This window comes from Lytechinus variegatus, chromosome 7 (assembly GCF_018143015.1).
Source record: "Lytechinus variegatus isolate NC3 chromosome 7, Lvar_3.0, whole genome shotgun sequence".
NCBI classification, from domain to species: Eukaryota; Metazoa; Echinodermata; class Echinoidea; order Temnopleuroida; family Toxopneustidae; genus Lytechinus; species Lytechinus variegatus.
In genome coordinates, this window is record NC_054746.1 from 17,827,507 (window position 1) to 17,849,277 (window position 21,771).

At 36.4% G+C, this 21,771-nt stretch overlaps 1 long non-coding RNA gene across 1 annotated transcript; it reads right to left on the reverse strand.

Annotated features, from left to right (window-relative positions):
• Positions 1-13,861: 13,861 nt before the first annotated feature.
• Positions 13,862-19,137, reverse strand: LOC121418619. Its single transcript, XR_005970487.1, has 4 exons — positions 18,972-19,137; positions 16,924-17,053; positions 16,175-16,287; positions 13,862-14,346 (listed from the first exon to the last, which is right to left on the reverse strand). It is a non-coding gene; the product is annotated as an uncharacterized LOC121418619 (long non-coding RNA).
• Between the last annotated feature and the right edge of the window lie 2,634 nt (positions 19,138-21,771).

Genomic DNA, 21,771 nt, shown 5'->3' on the forward strand with positions numbered 1-21,771 from the left:
TGGGATCTAGCGCATGCATTTCAATTTAATCGCAGACGGCAATGTTAAAAATCTAATTATTTTTCACGCGTATATTCCCACTGATTGGAAAATATGCCATTGAACAACACATTAGTATCTTTTATTCATTCGCTGTATGCACCATGTCGCTCAGGGTCGAAACTGTCATAAGGGGGATACTTTCTAAATTTTCATATTTTGTATATTATGATCTGCCTTGAAGCTAGCCGAACCCAGACTATTACCCAAAGGCCAACTTTATCCAACTTGAGAGTTGAATACACACATCACGAAGGATACCCTGTCAATACACCATGATTATTTTAACGAAATGAATCCATTAAACGCAATTTGCCATTTTTCAAATGGCACAGAATTAACGAATGTATTGTCTGATCCTAATATACAGTTGGGGCCAAAAGTTTACATACACCTAGTAGACAAACAATGATCCTCAAATTTTTACACTTTCACTCATTCCTGCCAACATATGATTTCATGGATGCAGACAAGTGTGGTCTTTTCTAAATATATCTGGCATATACTTCAAATAAAAACACTTGGAGACATATATATGGTTCATAATAGATATATTTCCAGTTTATTGGAGGGTCAAAAGTTTACATACACCAGCCCTAATACTTGGTAGCACTGCCTCCATTCGTCTTCACATCTCTCAGCCTACGTGGCCAATTCGACACTAGCTTCTTGCAGACCTCCAATGGGATTTTTTACCACTCTTCTTGGCAGATGACATTGACTTGAGTCACATTCCTTGGTTTCCTTGACCGAACATGCTTTTTGAGTTCTGTCCATAGGTTCTCAATAGGGTTCAGGTCTGGACTCTAGTGTTTCGGGTTAATTGTCATGTTGGAACCCAATTTTGACTAAGATTGAGGTTCTTAGCAGACCTTTTCAGGTTTAGCTGAAGAATTTTCAGGTAGTCCTCTTTCTTCATGGTGCCATCAATATTCAGGAGTGAGACAGTACCACTTGCTGCAAAGCATCCCCACAACATGATGCTGCCACCGCCACTGCCCAGGTGTTCATTAGCATACTTCAGTCTGGCTGTACGGTGTTGGTCCTGGAGTTTAGGCTTCTTCCCCGGCCTGCAGCCTCTCAGTCCATGATCATGGAGGACTCGCTTTATGGTAGAGAGGAATACCTTGCTTCCTGAAACCTCAAGATCCTGGCAAATCTCTTTTTTGTCATCCATGGGTTAAGCTGAACTGTACGGACAAGCCTGTGTACTGCTGTCTGGTTGAGTTTTCGCTTTCTCCCTGATCTTGGTAGAGTCTGCCCTGTGCCGAGAGTGTTATGCTTGCGTAATATGGTTTGCACAGAAGCACGAGGCATGATTACAGTCTTTGATATGACTCCTAAAGAGGAACCAGACTTGTGTAAATCAACAACACGTTTCCTACGGTCTTCGGTATAATGCTTTGACTTCTCCATGGTGCTAATGTTGCAGTGCTGATCAACATGGTATTGGTGGTAGCATTTATAGATACCAACACTGAATCACTGCAGGAACTTCGGGGCAACATTTTTTGCCATTTTCTAGTCTACTCAAAAGTCAAAAACCTATTCATCGGTCATATTCTAGCTTTGCTTGACAAAGATGGAATGTGAATCATGCTTCAAATGTCCAAGGAAGAGGTATGCATAATTCTGCAGCCATTATTCAATTGACATTATAGCATTATCACATTCCTCAAGTCATTTAAAGGAAACCAAGTCCACTTGAAAGCCATGGCACCTCTTTTTAAACGCATTTTATCACTTCAACAGTGAAGTGTATGTAAACTTTTGACCCATTGATTTTTCAGAAATATAGATATTATAAACCATGTTAAAAATATCTGAGCATTTTATATGAAATATACACCTTGGGCATAAAGTATATGGATAATTCTTCTAATCTAATTGGCAATACAACTGGTTGAGGGACAAAAAATGATGAAAAAATGAGAAAAATATCTTTTTCACCAGGTGTATGTAAACTTCTGGCCTCAACTGTACATTGGTCATTGAAGGGATACCCCGGGTTGAAAATAATTGTGTCTCAATAAACGAATAACAGTTATAGAAGAAAATGCTGACAATTTCTTCAAAATCTGATAAAAAATCATGAAGTTGTTGAATACAAAGTGAAAAAATAGCTACATGCACGCCATCAGGAATATACAATAGTTGGCAGTGGCGTACCTGGGATTTTCCACAGGGGGGGGGGGCAAAACCGATCGAAAAATTTGTCAAGCAAAAAAAAAGGCCTTCAAGCTCGTCGGGGGGGGGGCAAAATAGGTATTCAAGCTCGTCAGGGGGGCAGGGATATGTATTTTGTATGGGTTGTGACTTGTCAGGGGGGGGGGCAGACTGCCCCCCCCCCCGTAGGTACGTTAGTGATAATTGGGCTGATAGTGTCTTGCCCCGCCTTTCTTTCTTTCATATTTTCATACATTGTGTTTATGATATATCTCCCTTGTAACAAACAAGTGACATCAAAAAATTTTAGACATACATGCAATAACTGTCAATCATAATCCATTCTTGTGAAAAAAGGATAAATATAAATTTATATAATAAAGTACTAAAGAATAAGTGGGGATATATCATAAGCATGCTCATTGCATATTCATGAAGAAAGTACAGAAAACTCTTTCATCGAAATAATGCAAAACTTTAAAATCTCATAACTTTGTTTACCCCTTGTCTGATTTTGATGTGATTTGAACTGTATTTTTCAGCTTGGTTACCCCTTTACCCCTCCTCGAAATGATCATCATCTCTATCTATAGCAATAGTGACACTGGGCGTGTTCCAGTTCTCACATCTTGCAATAAAACACAAATGATATCAAGATAACTGACTTTGATATTTTATTGGTTTACTGCCGTCTTATCGATTACTTACATCGCCCTCCTGCTTCCCTTTTCTAGGGGTTAACGCGCGTGCATTGGTTCCTTTCCGAATTAATTTCATGGGATCATAACGTTTTAAAGGTCCTTGTCAAGAGTCAAGACTGGGGAACGTTATAACATTTCTTCTTGACGGTAAATTTTTGACTTAAGATACCTGTACTCGACTTATTCCAGTAATTTTAATCGATTAGATACTTCCCATAACTTATTCAAACGTCTGGAATTAAGGGAATCCTGTTTTCAAAGTAAATACAAGAACTCAAAGGATTCTTATTTTATCTTGATGTTGATAAATATGTTTAGAAAAAATACCATCTACAGCAATAATGTTCTTGGATCTTGCTGATTGATGCAAGTTCTCCTTTAAAATAACCAAATCTTTGCATGAGCGATGCTTCAAACGCACATAATGTCAGGGTCCCATATTTCTAGGATGCTTTGAGAGGTCAACTTTGTTTAGTTTCCCGCTCCTCTCTGGCCAATCACCTGCTTATTTCCTTCTCATATCCAATCAAATAACCTTTTATCAGTAACCACTTGTTCCTCTACTTTGTTTTACATCCTCTTGATAAAACTTTGTGGGGACCTCAGAAGTGAAATATCAAATGATAATCTTAAATCAGGACTATTTTTATTCCATGTATGTTATGATTTTTTTTCATATGTAATATAAATTTATTTTGAACAAGTCGGACAGGTCATAAACTGTACGATCTCATCCAAATGGATTTCCCATTTTGATTAACACTTAATGTGCTTGATTAGCTGCTTATGGTGATTAGAGTGCATTTTTATTGACGAAATAGACTATAAACATATTAACGTCAACAATTTTAATGCTCTCTTCCTGAATGTAAAACTGCTCAATCACACGACCTCGAATTAAAGCACTTTAGGCAGTTTAATGTAATTGATTACTTTAAACTAACTACATCACTTCATCAACATTATGTTAAATACGAGAGCCGACTGTCCAGCCCCCTTTTAATGGCCGTCTGATAAACATGTATGCACTAAGTTATTCATAGAATAATTATCATAATTATATCGAGATGTTCAAACGTGACAATTTTATTTATTCCTTCTTTAGCATGACTAGTTGTACTGACCATGCTTATTAATTTTGAAACTCTTGTGCCAATGATCTAAAAGAAACATAACTCGATTTTATTTGGAAGAAAAATGTAAAATTGGCACAGTGCATTATGGTCACAATTTTCTGAACCTCTTCCCTTTGCATCCCAGTTGGTCATAACCACTGAATCGTCCAGGGACTATGTTAATTGCATGTTCCTTCCAAAATCTGCCCAGTTGCTTTTCCATGACTTCTTTCTGTTACGTGCAGATTGAATTTTAAAGACAATCTGTGATCAGAATATTATATTCATCTAAAAATACACTCAGTGCGATTGCAAAGCATCCAATAAAAGATATTATCGAGTATATTATACCGTCACTGATAGGCCTATATTATGATATGCGTATCTCATATATTTTTCCTGAAAGGTTTATAAATGATTTTAAGATTAAAATTTAGAAATCAGGGAGCATCTATTAAAGAATCATGGGGAAACTTTAGTCACTTTCGACAATGTTTGGATCCAGGGTATTTTGATTAAGGGGAGGGGGAAAGATGGGACATATTTCTTCTCAATTGAAAATGAATCATGGTAATACAGCGTTACATGACCTTCTTTTTCATGCTATTATTTCTTCGTTTTTTTGTTGTACTTTTTGTTCTTTAGTTTTTGTCATTTTTACACTACTAAAAATCTAGAGTGGAGGTGGTAGCCTCTGCACCCCTACCATGTAGCGCCGCCCAATGTGGATACCACCCCAACATATCCCATACACAGGAGGAACCTTTATAGAACCTAAAAATTCATTATAGAATGTATAATGTACGAAGCAAAAGAAGTTGGGGTTTTATAAAATAACTCGCATTATACAAACATGCAGTTTGATTTCGATTAATTAGACAGGTGATCATTGAAACTGACATGCAAGTGGGGCCAGGATTACTTATTGAGTTGACATGTACGTGCCTATTTAGATGGGGAGATCCCGAATGTAGACTAATTGATAGAAATGACTACAATTCGGCTAAGCCTGTAATTTGAATCATTATCTGTTTTATCACTGCCCTTGTCCAGAGATGGAGAAAAGAAACAAAATTAATAAAGGGGTTAATTGAAAAAGTTTTTATGTTTTTATCGTGTTGCGGAGTATTCGTATATAACCGATGGTTCTGGTATGGAAAGGGACAATGTTTGTATGTAGATGGTTTGAATGTTGCGCAAAACTCTAAGTTTCAAATGCAAAAGATTTTGCTGATAAACATATAATATGTACCCATTGTTGTTTTTTAAATAACGTTAGTCAAATTTCCCTAAATGGCAGAAAGCGTAAAATCTCAATTGACATTACCTTTCCCCTTTTGTTCATTTCAACATTCAGTAAAAAAAATGTATTTGATGGCAGGTGTATCCTTTTTATCAATAGATCTCATTCATTTAAATATTGATATTGTCTCATATAAATGAGTTTGCAATAATATAATAGATCTCTTCTAAATAATTTATGTGTCTGATTGAATCACCGAATACCCCAAGATAGTATACCTTTTTAAAATCTACAATACTCTAATACAAAATATCACAGGAAATAAGTAAAAAAAAAACTGTAAATAACATACTTATTTAGAAAGAGCATAAGTAGAAGATAAATATAAAGAATATTTCAATTCAATATACAAGATTAACTTGTATATTGATGCCCTAATTCTAACCCAGATGACGGGATTAATATTCAGACTGATCATTAATCCCAGGGGATTTAGAAAGCGGAAATGTGGAATTTAGAATTGTCTCTGTCAATTTAAACAATCGAGCTTCGGAGAGACTTTGTCTGTTTTCCAGGGGCTTAGCCATGCACTTAACCCAGTTATAATATCACCGAACTTCACCTTCACTTACTACTCTTCTTAACAAAAATCATTGAGAAAGTGTGTTTTGTTTCTCCCCTTATTTTTAAGAGGGAGAGGAATTTTGTTAGGGAAAATTAATTCATCTTTAGTGTTAGGATTTTATGCGAAGATTCATATTTTTCTTGTACTGTCTAATTATTATTGACCCAACTTATCTTTTTCTTTTATCCTCTTAATCGAGGTGTTTATGAACCCAGCTTATATAACCTTGATGTAATTGTAAGTATAAAGCTTACATCATTCAAATTCCCACAATAATCAAATCATAACATCAATAATCAAGATAGCCTTACATGTAGGCCTCTGTACGAAGTTAATATTTTTAAAGTAAACAGTGTTTTAAATGCTTTCAGTGCTTTTTTCCCCTTTTTTAAGTTAAGGAAGGAATTTGTGATGCTTAGAAGAAAATACCCCATGTCCTGTACGTACAAGGGTATTTATGGTCACTCGTGTGAATCATAGATTATTGCGTTGCTTGGCAACAGCGCGGTATTCTTATCCAACGCGTACGACTTCTTTCCCGTTCTTGATCATTTTTTCTATATGCAGTACTCATACAAGGGTATTTAGTTTAGAATCAGTTCAAGTGATGGTTCACCGAAGCCTCATTATATCCTACAAGTTTACCGACAGTTTTTGTCCCTTTTTGTGAAGTTTTCCTGTTATCCAGTGGCGTAAAGAGCCATGATAATGAGAGCACACCGAGGCGTGAGCAACAAAATTTCTTGAAATTTCCGAGCGAGCAAAGCGAGGGGAGAAAAAAACGAACTTTATTGGAATAAAAATATGAATTTGGGACAGACATTTGACATGATATTCAGAAAATAACATACTACTCTTTTATTTTTCTTTCTTTTTCTCCTCCTCTTTTTTTTTCTTGGTCGATGAACTTTTGGCCTCCATGCTAGCCCCCCATCTGCACGCCAGTGATTTTGTAACCCATAACACCCCCCCCCCTCTAGCTCTTTCTGCTTTTCGACTGGTCAGTCCTATTTCCAGCTCTTCTAGCCATGATCATGTAAATCACAATATTACGCTTATGGAAACGAGGACGAAAGTACAACCATGGCTCTATGGTACAACGTAACCACACAAATCCCAGGTGTGAACTTCTACGTGTTTATCATAATATATAGTTGACTGTACTTCTGGCTTGCCTTGTCCTAATCATTGCCAATTTGTATTTTTATGAAAACTTTTAAAATGGGCCTCTGTCGTTATCCACCTTAAACTAAATATTACACCATTGGACTTTTACTATTACTATATTTGGTCTGTAAATTATTACTCACATTTCCTGTTTGTATAACTCTGAATTTAATGCAAGGTTATCCTGAAAAATATGTTGAAAGGAGATTCCAAAAACAAGTGTAAAGTTGTATGTAAGAAAGAAGTAAGTTCAGACAAGCGATGGATAAAGTTTTGAAAAGGGACTTACAATAAGAAAGTTAAAAAAATAATCAAGGAACTCCTATGTTTTACTCTGGGTCGTAATTTTCTGTTGTGGGAACATAACAATGTCTGCTATATTTTTGAGTCACAATTAGTTTCCCCAACGACCCCCTCCCCGTCTGTTAATCAGTGGATAAGGCATCCTCCTCATTATTGTCCTACACCCACATACTTTAAAAAAAAATACTTTTCATTCTCCATGCTCATGCCGTCAGATTCGATGGGATTTAGAGCTTATTAATTTGGGTCAGGCTCAATTGAAAAGATCAAGTGCAAAGCTTTTAAGTTTGGCGTACTTTTAGCAATTGTCCATTGTCACAGGAGAAATGTAATATTCAAGTTTGCATTTTCAAGATAATATTTATTTCTAATATCAACCTGCACAGCAAAAACTTTGGTGTTAACCGGTGTACATAGAGGACCACACCAGTTATTTTACACCGGTGTTAAATTGGTGGTGTTAGTTTTACACCTATAGGTGTTATTACAACACCTTTTGTTGTTACATTTACACCCTTTGGTGTTATGTTTAATCTCTAGGATGTAATTTTAACACCTCAGGTGTGGTCCTCTATTAACACCCATTGGTGTCAGTTTTAACACCGCAGTTTTTACAGTGTGTGTATGATTGCCGAAGACCTGCGAACAACTCGATATTTCGATCAAACTGTCACCATAATCATGATGTTTCCTGGGTCTATCCACTAATATCAGCCTAAAGTGCTGTACTTGCCTTATGCCAAACACAAACACAGCGTATAATTTTCCTGGGATACATGATAATGATATACAATGGAGCCCAGATATTGTAATTAAGGTTTACCTCTTTGCGGGCAACAGTAATTGTACCTCCCCGGGGGGGCCACTTACATTGACGAGTGGATACCATGCGCGACCAAAAAAACACGTAAAAAGGATGTCCTTTTCACGATAGGGCACGTTACGTACGTAACGTGATAAGGGTGTCAAAAACACAAAAATAATGAAAAAAGGGTATCTATTTCGCAAGGAAAATTACGTGTTTAGGGTCGAATTTGCGGAGATGAAAACAAAATTAGGCCCAGTCACATATAGGCGACGCACGAGGGGCGCACGGCCCACGTGTTGGCCCGGTCACATATAGGCGACGCACGAGGGGCGCATGGCCCACGTGTTGAATTTTTGCTGTTTTGGTCAATGCGTTGTTACTCGCTAGGTCTGCGCTATTGTTCGTTAAGCGTTCGACGAGCGCGTTTTACCAACGTTATGTATTCGACGGTCTTCGCTTGTGCGTCGCGATTTTTTGAGCATGCTCAAAAATATGCGCAGAGCTCGACGCATGACTCTATACGCCATGAACTCGCTAAACATTCGCAAAGCGCGCTAGACCAACGCTAGACGTACGCTAAGCCTACGTTAAGTATTCGGCGGCTGATTTCGAACGAACGACTGGCGCACACATAACGTGCTTTCCAACGAACACACAACGAATATGAACGAGCTGAACGAATACTGAACGAGTGCTGAACGCGTCTCTAACGCACACAACGTGTATCTTGCGTGTTCATAACCTATACCCGGCGTGTGTCTAGCGTGTGGTCGTAGTAGACTGTGGGATGGTCGCTAAAATTGTGACTTTCCGTGGGGCGGCAAATACAACCACGGTTCTTGTACATGATAATATGTAAAATATTATTAGTGAATACATGCACAATGTTGCCATCGGTAAATTTTGCTCCTGACCTCAAAATTAAAATAATAATATGCAAAATCGTACCATTGATTCGACTGGAAATTCCGCCATTCACCCCGTGTGTTAAGGACTTCCGTGAACGCGCGCAAGCGTGCACAATGCATGTAACCTCGTTCGCGTTTTATTTTTTTTTATTCGCTGTACATGATATACGTTATATACAGAATGTACGATGGCGGATAAGATGTCGTCGTCTTCGTCGTGTTTTGACAGCGAAAATGACGATTTATCACTAGCCAATATATGCTACACGCACGTCTTACCCAAGGAAAGAGGGCCAGTAAATTCCTTTCAAGTAAAGAGCTAGAACAAATTTAAGCCTTTGCTGCATTTGTTGATGTAGACTACCTGGGACTTCAGAATAAAAATAGCTATTCGTGCAGCAGAGAAGTTTGCGATTGACTTGCATGCAGCCCGGCCCCGGGAGACCAGCCCGACGTCCGACCAGCATTTCAGCAAGATCCGAATGGATCAAAATAAATATAGATGTTCGATGTAGGCCTACCGCGTTTACATCTTGCCCAGAGCCAGGTCAAACATCGTTCGTATATCACCAGCATTGAGCAATCAAGCGATCGAAGGTAATTTGTTTTCACTTTGTGCTCTTGCATTTCACTCTCTGCAAAAGTGAAGCGGTGCAAACTTTGATGATTTTTGTATAGGTCTACATCTAGATTTCTTAATTGAGTCGATGAATAATGTGACTCATGACTTACTTCGTCTTCTATTCATAGGCTTGTAAATGTGGCGGTGAAGTAAGTCATGACATGAGTCACATTATGTATCGATTCAATTAAGAAATCTAGACCTATACAAAAATCATCAAAGCTTGTACTGCTTCACTTTTGCAGAGAATGAAATGCAAAAGCACAAAGTGAAACAATTTTGGCATGAACAAAGATCGCTATAACAAGGATCACCATCTCAAAATCATCCTCTGTATCTTTTTCACCTTCGATTGCTGGAATGCTGGTGATACGAACGATGTTTGACCTGGCTCTGAGCAAGATGTAACGCGTTACATCTATAACGTTAGTTTGATCCATTCGGATCTTGCTGCAATGCTGGTCGGGCTGGGCAGGAGCGTAACGGGTCGGTGGCCATGCAGGAGGGGCAAGAGCAAAAAAATCTCCGGTCTTATCGGCTTATGTCGAAAGGGTGGGTGCTGTCCCCTTAGGGTGCGTCAACGCGAACGCGAAGATTCGTCCAAAGCCCCCCCGGTTTGGCCGAAAGGGTGCGTTGGGAGCGCCACGTCGCGTCGCGTTCACTGGAACGCGTCCTTTCGTCCAAAGCCCCCCCGGAAGTGCCGAAAGGGTGCGTTTTATTTTGTTTTTAATAATAATAATAATAGTAATAATAATACTAACAATAATAATTACAATAATAATGATAATGATAATAATAATGGTAATATCAATAATAATTATGATAATAATTACAATAACAATAAGAAGAAAAAGAAGCGGAAGGAGGAGGAGGAAAAGGAGAATAAGATAATGATGATGAAAAACAACAACAATTACAAGAAAAATAATATCACCAACAACAATGATTAATAATGATAGTAAAAAAAAATAATTACAATATGAAGGAGACGAAGAAGAAGAAGAAAAAGAAGAGGTAGTAGTAGTAGAAGAAGAAAATGATGTAGAAGAAAAAGAAGGAGTATACGATAATGATGAAGAACAACAATAACAAAAAAAATATCACAGACAACAATTATGAAAATACAAATTTAGTAATAATTATAATGATAGTAATTATAATAATATGAAGGAGAGGAAGAGGGATGCAGAGGAAGAAGAAAAAGAAGACAAGGCAAACGCCAAGCGTTGTCTCGCCTGCATATTGCAGTCATGAAGAGAATGTATGTCAAAACTATGCTGTATGACTTCCGAGGCTGTCAGCAGTTTAGGGGGTGAATTGTGGTTCTGACAGTTTACATATGCAATAATGCTATAGGCCTACTTTATCCCTAGGAAATGAGATAACACTAAGAATGCTGTTAATACTATGAAGCTACATGTATAATGACTTCCATGGAAGTAAGGAAATTAATGTTAGTGAAAAAGAATGTAATTCATAACAATGTGAGTGAAAATTTTGACAGCTTTTCTATTGTACCTTTGGCAAATTTGTGTGAATATTATAAATGGTGTCAAGAACTATAGCTCATTAAATAAATAACAACAACAGCTTTTAAAGAATAAACAAGTAAAATACAAAATCTGGTTCAAGTATAGAGAGTACTGAGTTCTGAAGTAAAATGTTCATTGACCTTTGACCTTAATCAAATTCAACTCACATTCGAATTTGACCTGCACCTTCAAAAGATGGACCTCTTGTATGAATTTGGCAATCCCACCTCGAAGCTGTAGAAAGTTATTGGGTGTACAACATAGCACAGTGCCAGTCATGGAAAGTTCATTGACCTTTGACCTTATTCAAATTCAACTCATATTCGAACTTGACCTGTGCTTTCACGAGATGGACCTCTGGTATGAATTTGGTGATCCCACCTCGAAGCTGTAGAAAGTTATTGGGTGTACAACACAATTGTTGACGACGACGCCGCCGACACCGGAAATAGTGATACCTATGTCTCGCTCCGCTACGCAGGCGAGACAAAAAACCGAAGGAATTATTTTAATTACAATAATAATAATAAGAGGAAGAAGAAGAAGAAGGAGAGGAAAAAGTAGAAGCGGAAGAATAAGAATAATAATAAGAGGAAGAAGAAGAGGAGAAGAAGAAGAAAAAGAAGAAGAAAAAGATGAAGAAGTTCGAGGAAGAACAAAAGGAGGAGAAAGAAGAAAATAAAAAACGAAGGAATTATTTTAATTACAATAATAATAATCTAAATAATAGCATGCTCCTTCTCCTATGGATAATAAAAATAATAATAATTATAATGATAAAATATGCTTAATGATAATAATAATAATAAAAATAATAATAATGATAAGAAGAGGAGGAATAAGAAGAGGAAGAAGAAAAAGAAGAATAAAAGAAAACAAGTGGAATGCCTCTGGCAGTCTCACCGGCATCACGCGGTTCAATATAGCAGCAGTTCTGACTTTGAATACTACTCTAACTCGCACAAGGTGTTCAGTGATACATGGTTACTCTTATGTCCACTTTTTATGAACGAGACCAATAAACTTACAGAGATATGATGGTTATTCAACAAAAAAAAACCCAACATGGCCAAAGTTCATAGACCTTACATGACCTTTGACCTTGATCATGTGACCTGAAACTCGAACAGGATGTTCAGTGATACTTGATTACTCTTATGTACAAGTTTCATGAATCAGATCCATAAACTTTCAAAGTTATGATGGTAATTCAACAGATACACCCAATTCGGCCAAAGTTCATTGACCTTTGACCTTGGTCATGTGACCTGAAATGCGCACAGGAGGTTCAGTGATACTTGAGTACTCTAATGTCCAAGTTTAATGAACTAGACCAATAAACTTTCAAAGTTATGATGGTAATTCAACAGATACCCCCGATTCGGCAAAAGTTCATTGACCCTAAATGACCTTTGACCTTAATCAAGAGACCTGAAACTTGCACAAAATTTTCAGTGATGCTTGATTACTATTATGTCCAAGTTTCATGAATCAGATCCATAAACTTTCAAAGTTATGATGGGAATTCAACAGATATCCCCAATTCGGCCAAAGTTCATTGACCCTAAATGACCTTTGACCTTGGTCATGTGACGTGAAACTCATGCAGGATGTTCAGTGATACTTGATTAACCTTATGTCCAAGATTCATGAACTAGGTCCATATATTTTCTTAGTTATGAAGACATTTCAAAAACTTAACCTCAGGTTAAGATTTCGATGTTGATTCCTCCAACATGGTCTAAGTTCATTGACCCTAAATGACCTTTGACCTTGGTCATGTGACATGAAACTGTAATAGGATGTTCAGTAATACTTGATTAACCTTATGTCTAAGTTTCATGAACTAGGTCCATATATTTTCTCTAAGTTATGACATCATTTCAAAAACTTAACCTCAGGTTAAGATTTGATGTTGACGCCGCCGTCGCCGTCGGAAAAGCGGCGCCTATAGTCTCACTTTGCTTCGCAGGTGAGACAAAAATGAAGGAATGATTTTAATTACAATAATTATAATAATTAATCCAAATACTAACATGTTACTAGTGATATTGATCAAAATAATAATAAAAAAATAATGATAATAATAATTATAATAATAATGAGAAAAATAATACTTAATGATGACGATAATAATAATAACAATAATGATAAGAATAATAATGATAATAATAATATCAATAATAATAATAATAATAATAATAGTAATAATGATAGTGATAATAATAATAATAAAGATAAGAACGATGATAATAATGATAACATTTGAATAAATTCCCTTTTTTTCATTTCATTAAGAAAATTCAAAGAAAATGTATTTATCTTTAGTCAATGACAAATAAAAAGTAGACATTTCAAGAATCATATTTTCATCTATAAAACTATATTTTCATAAATATTATTCAATACACAGGAAACATCTTCAAATGTACACAATTTTTTCACACATAATTTTCTTCAACCTGAATAAATCATTGTGCATTTTTTAATCAATAATGTCCAATAAATTCTAAAAAAAACTGTGGTGTCATTGACTTTTGTACAAGTTTTTCAACATTCATTAGTGTTGTTGGTGTTGCCGCTGCTGTTGTCATCATGGTTGCTGGAATTTATTTTCTTTTTGCTGCTGCTCTTGGTGTTGTTGGTGTGATTGTTTCATTGCTGGTGCATTGCTACTGATGTTGCTCAAGGTGTTGCCTGTGTGGTTGCTCTTGTCATCGCTGCTACTGCTGCTGTTTACAAGTATGGCTGTTGCATCCCCTGATGCATTTATTGATGTTGCCGCTTGTGTTGTTTCCTGTATGATTGCTTAATCCTTGACATTGGCTTTGTTTCTACTGTCGTTGTCGCTACTGCTGTTGATGTTTACCACTGTGGTTGTTGCATCTCTTGATGAAGTTATTTATGTTGCGCGCGATGTTCCCTGCATGGTTGTTGGAGCTCCTGCTGCTGTTGATGTTGCCAATGTGATTGTTGCATTTCTGCTGTAATACATGTAGGTATTTTTGCTGTTGCTCTTGATGTTGTCGGTGCGGTTGCTGCATCTCTTATTGCAGTTGAGGTTTCGGCTGCTGATGCTGTTGTTGCTCCTGCTGCTGTTCATGTTTATTGAAGTAACTGAAATGGAATTAATTTATAGAGCATGTGATATTTTATTAATAAAGATATTAATTTCCATGATTATTGATACCAAAGTCATTTATTCCTAATTTAATTATCGCTGTTAAAATTCTGCGAAAAATCTCACTGCTCATTGATTATGAAAATTTATGCGTAAAATCATAAGTTTGCTCTAATAGACCAGTTCGTAGTTACTTCGTGGACAATTTTGGTCAAATGACCTTTCATTTCTTTCATCATGATAGGCAGATTTCAAAGCAAGATATTACATAAGCTTGCCTTACATAGCAGGATGAAGAAATTGAATAGACCAGGTGACTAGAATAGCACACAAATGAACACGTAATGAAGGCATTTGTTGCATTCCTACTTTGAATGCATATCTTAGCATGTTGCACAATGTACTTTGCAAACTGTGAAATACCAGTCGTTCATGGAAGCATTGTTGTTTTTTGTGGATGAAAATGAAAATGACAATTCAAAAGAATATATGAATAATCAAGACATCAAAGTTGGTGCTTATCTCATTAGATTTTAAAGCACCATGTCACTTTAGTACAAATGACCTTCTTCTGATCATGCATAGAATCTTTTGATCATGCGCAGAAAGGAACTACGAACTGGCTTATTAATAAAATAAAGCCCCTAAAATGCTCATTTTTGTTTCACATACTCTAGATAGGCATCTGATCAAATTTATTTTTCAAAAATGTACACATCACATTTATTTTCTTATGTATTCTATTGTTTTCTAAATTTCTTATGTATTTCTTTGTTTTATGACTTTTTGCTTTTCATTGTGTTTTCAATGGAAATTTTCGGGGACTTTATTTTTACCATAGACAAGATAAAATTAAATGATTTTAAGCAGTAAAATGAAAAATAATGATACATTTTATGAATTTTGGCTAAAAACACTATTTGCATTGGATTTGTACACAAAGTCATGTTTTTGAGCAATTTTGGGTCTGCATGCACTTACGAAATGTTGCGTAATTTCGGAAACGCGTACCTGGGGGTCACAATTTTGGTCTCAAAAGTTGCGCGAGAGTCTTGAAAGTAAAAAGTCAGCGAGCGACACATTAAAAAAACTTTGAGCAGCTGATTTATCGCGAAAAATGTCGACCCCCCCCGTCTTCTTAGGGTTAAACAACGAAAAAAAAAATGCATAAGAAAAAAATTAAAATGTATACACAATTGATTTTAATGACTTGAGTTTTTCTCATTAATACCAAAATAAAGGGAGTCAAAATCCAAAATTATCACATTTGTTTTTTATTTCGTGATTCAGAACCAACCTGCTGATTTCTGAAGTGAGTGCACAATCTACAGGCAAGATCCTGAGCCACCCCCCCCCCCCTACCAGGATCATTTGAATAAGTGAGGTTTAATGACTGCTTTTGTAGTCATTAAATTTATCTGATTTATACAGGCCTACAAGAGATATAAAAAAATTGTGTTCTTTTTAGGGTAATTTTGCAGTGTTCCTAGCTGACAAAGCAGAGGGTGATGGTGTGTGGGGGTCTAATAGGAATGCAGAACAATGGAACATTCATTTACTACTTTGGCAATAGAAAGCAAGTCACAGCATCTAGCATTGATTGATATTGGATGTTTTACAACTGTCCAAGAAATATCATCATTAATCATTTAAGCATCTAAGCACTTATTATCTTATAGACTTATAGATGTCACTGTTTTCAAATATTGACTGCTAGAAGACCAAATAAAGAAGAGAACAGTACTGGTAATTTAATTTTTTTTTAATGTGACTACTTTCTTCGCCAAAGTGAGGCAGTCATACTTAAAGAGTGTTTTAACTTACAAGTGACATCACATTTCCTGCCTTCTTGTCTGGCTCTCCAAAACCTTCAACCATTTATACTTGGGTAACTTTGTATCTCGCATCCGTCTGAAAAGTTTGGGTGAAGCCTACACCTGAAGGAAAAGAGTATTGAACTAATTAAAATATTTGCCACAATCTTGTATTTCTTCTCACATGTATATGTACATGTCTAAAAACAGGAAATAAAACATCTTTTGATTACCAGAATTCATATAGAAGGGGGTAAACAAAGGGTTCAAGCTTTTATTATGTTAATCAAAAATAAAAATAGTAAATGACATATGCTCTGGCTGAGAAACTTAGAGAAATTATTCCTCGTAATGTAGCTTGTATGTACATACACATGAGCAAGTAGTGAAAAATGGATTGAGGGGTGTGAGTAGGGGCTACGCAAACAGAAGGGGGGGGGCTGGGGTCGCATGTTAACTGTTGAGTTTTTAAAGTGAGCGACCATGCAAAAAATTGTGACCAAATGGTAATTTTTATGTTTTTCAGCTCCCGCACTGTTTTCCAAAACCATGTACAAAAATGACCATCTGGATGATTTTTTGCATGGTCATGGTCTTTCATGTCTATGTAATGTCTACATTACAAACTGACTTTAAAATCTGGTACAGTGCGATTTCATTATCATTGATGTGGGTTTTAATGATTTAACATTCTGCAACCTAAACAATATCCTTCATTTTTTTGTCATCATTATAGCATTTTACTAGTCTACATGTTACCTGTGGTTGCATTTCAATCTCAGTGTTTCTTCACCCATTGCCAAATCTTCTGCCACATGTTCATCAGATTGGCCCCTGGCACATTCCTTGCTGTAGTAGACCAGTCAGAGCCAAGCTCTCTAGTTCCAGTCTGAAATTAGAACATTAATATTACATTGATATAACAAAGAAATATGTAGATTGACACAGTGATCATTGAAAAATATTGCACTTTCTATGAATATTGTTGACATTTTATAAAGGGGAATGATTCAAATATACCAATCATTTTTCTTTCTTGTTGTATTATCCTGAAATTTCTAGAATCGACTAACAATCGGTCAACAATTAATTCTTGTTAATTCATGTAATTTCCACTTGATTATAAGCAAGAAAGTCATTAACATATTAATCATACAAATAATAAAACATTTTTGTCATTAATATATTTTTGAATTAAAATAAAAGTTTTTTCTAACCCAATAGCACATGGATACCTTGCTGGTTTAATTTACTGGACTTTGTTCAATAGTACTTTATTATGAGATTCAAAGGCAAAAAAATACTTGGGCTTGATGAGATCCATTGCATATTCCCCTTTATTTTTGTTTTAATGAATGGACCTTTAAGTACCTTTACGTGCTATTTAAGGTTAGGTTTGACTAGATCTAGACTCTAACTTTATGTGGTACGATAAAAATGAAAAATTGAAGAGCCCCGACTGGGGGATTTCGCATTGTAAGTCCCATAATGGTGGCTGCACGATAGCTAGACAGCTGTCTGTTTCGAGGAGTTTTTAAACATTTTTTTTTATTTCTCCTCATACACAGACGGCTTGCTATTGTGCAGCCACCATTAGGGGACTTACAATGCAAAATCCCCCCGTCGGGGCTCTTCAAAGTTCAATTTTGTCTTTAATGAATAACAATTTTGAAAATTAACGCGACCAAAATGCAAATTTATATTCCCTCTTGGCAATAATTCCCCAAAACGGAGAAAATTGAAGTTAAAAGGAACAAAACAGTGACTTACCTCGGCTGTCGCGCAAATTCACTTCCCCTTTTTATCCGATCTTAAGTACGTAAACATATGGCCATTGAGTCCCCTGTACAGATCGTGCTAGAACTTCGGTCTCTGTATTTGGTGAGTGAAGCCAACGGAGTTCAGCTGAACAACGAGCAAAACAGGGACCGAAGCTTTTGGTCTACTGCCACGGGTGCACCATTTAAAACTTATAATATCTAGATTTTGATTGGGTGTGAACGCACCTCTGCCACATAACTCCCCCCTGAATCCTCGCCTGCTGTCGAGTGCCTCCATTTCGTTTGACTTGTGTTCGCTAAGCCTATATGCTAAATAAGTTGAGAATATCCAATTTATCACTCACACTATCAATATGTGATTTAGCTCCTGTCCAATTCCAATGACTGTAAGTACACAGAATTGGGATGGCCACATTAAACATTGGAATTTTGGATTTGTGTACATCTATTGCACACGCTGGTAATCGAGGATATCCCCGACCACACCGAGCAACAAAATTAATACAAAACCAAAGGAAAAGAAAAATTATGATTTTTAATATAGAATGTCAGGCCAAATCGTGGTTTTGGGAACCACTCGTAGATTTGTGTACGCGCACTTGTGTACAAAGTGAATGGAGGTGGAAATAGTTAATAGGGTAGTGCGTGCGCGTGTGACTGAATAAAGCGCTGCTGTATGAAGTGAACGGTGGTTCCCTATATCACGATAATGCCGAATGTCATAAAGGTAAAACAATATAAAGATTTCTCTTAGCAAAATTACAGCCCTGTGTGGATCATAAAAACGTGTATGGACAGGGTCGCGATGGGTCGTTGTGTGGACCTCAGTCAGATACTTAGTTCTGCAGACACAGAAACACGGGTATGGGACTAGACTGGATTATGTACTGTCAAGTTTGTCGATCGTATCGACAGGGTTCCTGCCAGAAGATTATCTTTTCTTGTAATTCAATTGATAATTACGCACCACAAATTATTCATCACCTTACATATAATATGAACGACATTTCGAATGGTTTTACTTACGGTAAAATCCTCATTCACCTCTCCGGTGACCTTCACTTCTGCTAATTTCTTCGTTTCATTTCGAATCGTCGCGGCGAAAACATCAAACAAACTTTACATTTTTATCAAAACTTTGGGAGTGGGCGTGGCCTAATTAGTCAGCGAACCTCGTTCAAGACGATTTGTTAAATAAAAATGTACTGAACGCGAAGGTTCGGGAAAAGCCCCCCCCCGGTTGTGCCATTTGGGGGCGTTGTCGACACTGACGCGCCCTAACGCTCCCAACCACTGATCTCTCCCCTAACTGGATATGCGGGGAGGGTCCTTTGTTTGAAGCCCGCGAGTTCTATTGTCCGCCATACCAGTTCCCCCAAAAGATCGCGATCGCTCCATTCGCATGTGCATTGTGAGCGATACGCTAGCTGTCTGCACACTGAGCTCTCATTGCTTTTCATACAAAACTTCAAATATTTAAGGTGCCAGAATTCGCAATTTTCTTGAAACCATGGTACTTTCCCAGTATACATTTCGGAAATATAATTTTTAAGGGGTTGGTGTTTTTCTCACCTAAGGAAGAATGGATTGAAATCCTTGACTTGTCTAGGGGTATTTTGGAGGTTTTTCCAAATAACATCTTAGGATCGACATGGAGGACTTTCTAGGTTATGCAGGCTTATAACACTGGGTTTGAAACCCCCTTTAATTTAAGTCAACCACACCCCCCACCCCCCCAAAAAAAAACAAAAAAAACAAGCGTAACACCGAAAAATTCATCGCTTAAGTGAAACTTTAAAAATATAACTTTCATATTTTACTTCTGATTTTGAATAAATTTTGAGCATTATTGTGTGTTTTTTTCTCTCTATTCAAATAATCGTTTCCATGAGGTGGACTCGCCCTTTAAAGAACAAGTCCACCCCAACAAAAACTTGATTTGAATAAAAAGAGAAAAATTCAACAAGCATAACACTGAAAATTTCATCAAAATTGGTTGTAATATGAAAGTTATGGCATTTTAAAGTTTCATTTCACAAAACAGTTATATGCACATCTCGGTTGCTATTCCATTATTTTAACATTTTGTGCTTCCGGCAAGGAGGTCCTAATCGTCAAATCGTAAAAATTGAAATATTGTATCGTTCAAACTATAAAACACCGTAAGAAATAGTGAGTAACATCATCGACTCTCTCATTTGGATGTAACTGGCTCGTTTATATCTCTATTTTTAAAAAAGAAAATAAGCGAAACTTTGAAATTTCATGACTTTCTTATTTTACATCCGATTTTAATGAAATTTTCAGCATTGTGCTTGTCTGATTTTTCTCTATTGATTCAAATCAACATTTTTCTGAGGTGGATTTGACCCGTTCTCTCTCTCTCTCTCCTTCTGTCACATCGATCGACCGGCCCTCTTCAATTATCCTCTACCCAGTTTGTTCATATAGGCAGCGGAAGCGGGGGGGGGATCCTGTCCCCCTAAATTTTAGGTGGGGGACAGACCCCTAAAAGTTTATGTTGACAACTTTTTTTGTTCTTTTTTCTTACGGTCAGTTTTTTTTTCCTGCATCCCCTAAATTCAGGTGGACCCCCTAAAATCGTTGTGGTCCGCCCTAAAATTATGGTTGATAACATTTTTTGATGCTTGTCAGATTATTTCTTTTGTTTTTGCATCCCTCCCTAAAATTTTGGGTTGATAACCTTTTTTTTGCTTGTCAATCAGGTTATTTTTCTTGCGTCTCCCCCTAAATTTCTGGTTAATAATCCCCCTTTTTTTGCTCCACCGTGACATTTTTTCTTTGAAGACATTCGGCATCTCAAAATAAGTTTTGTGAAATTTCTGAAGTCTGTAAATCAGTCTCTGTAGCTTAATGTCATTTTTTACGTTCTTTTTTTTTTAAAAATGAGTTCTTGGAAAAAATAATTCGATCTATTGTTGACAGAGAAATATCACAAATTCACATGGCACAAGTTACTGAGCCCCCTAAAGTCCTACCGTACATGTACCTTTAGCTTGTAAATTTTATTGTCCTTTCACAAATAAAAGATAAAATAATTAATCATTTTTTAACTCCTCCGAAACGGCAGATTTTCAGTCTTAAAGGACAAGTCCACCCCAACAAAAACTTGATTTGAATAAAAAGAGAAAAATCCAACAAGCATAACGCTTGAAATTTCATCAAAATCGGATGTAAGATAAGAAAGTTATGACATTTTACACTTTCACTTCATTTCACAAAACAGTTATATGCACATCTCGGTCGGTATGCAAATGAGGGAACTGATGACATCACTCACTCACTATTTCTTTTGTATTTTATTATATGAAATATGTTGATTTTCTCGTCATTGTCATGTGAAAAGAAGTTTCATTCCTCCCTGAACACGTGGAATTCCATTATTTTAACATCTTGTGGTTCAGGCAAGGAGGTCCTAATTGTCAAATTCGTAAAAATTGAAATATTGTATAATTCAAACAATAAAAAAACAAAAGAAATAGTGAGTGAGTGACATCATCAACTCTCTCATTTGGATGTAACTGACTCGTTCATATAACTATTTTGTGAAAAATAAGCGAAAATTTGAAATGTCATAACTTTCTTATTTTACATCCGATTTTGATGAAATTTTCAGCATTGTGCTTGTCTGATTTTTTCTCTATTGATTGAAATCAACATTTTTTTTAGATGGACTTGACCTTTAACTTAAGTCAAGTTTCAGAATACAGGCTACACGGTCAGTATTTTCGTGTATCGTGATATTATTCTGTCCAAACATGACTGATAAACTCGTAAAACTTGGTAACATTTGTGAATATTAATA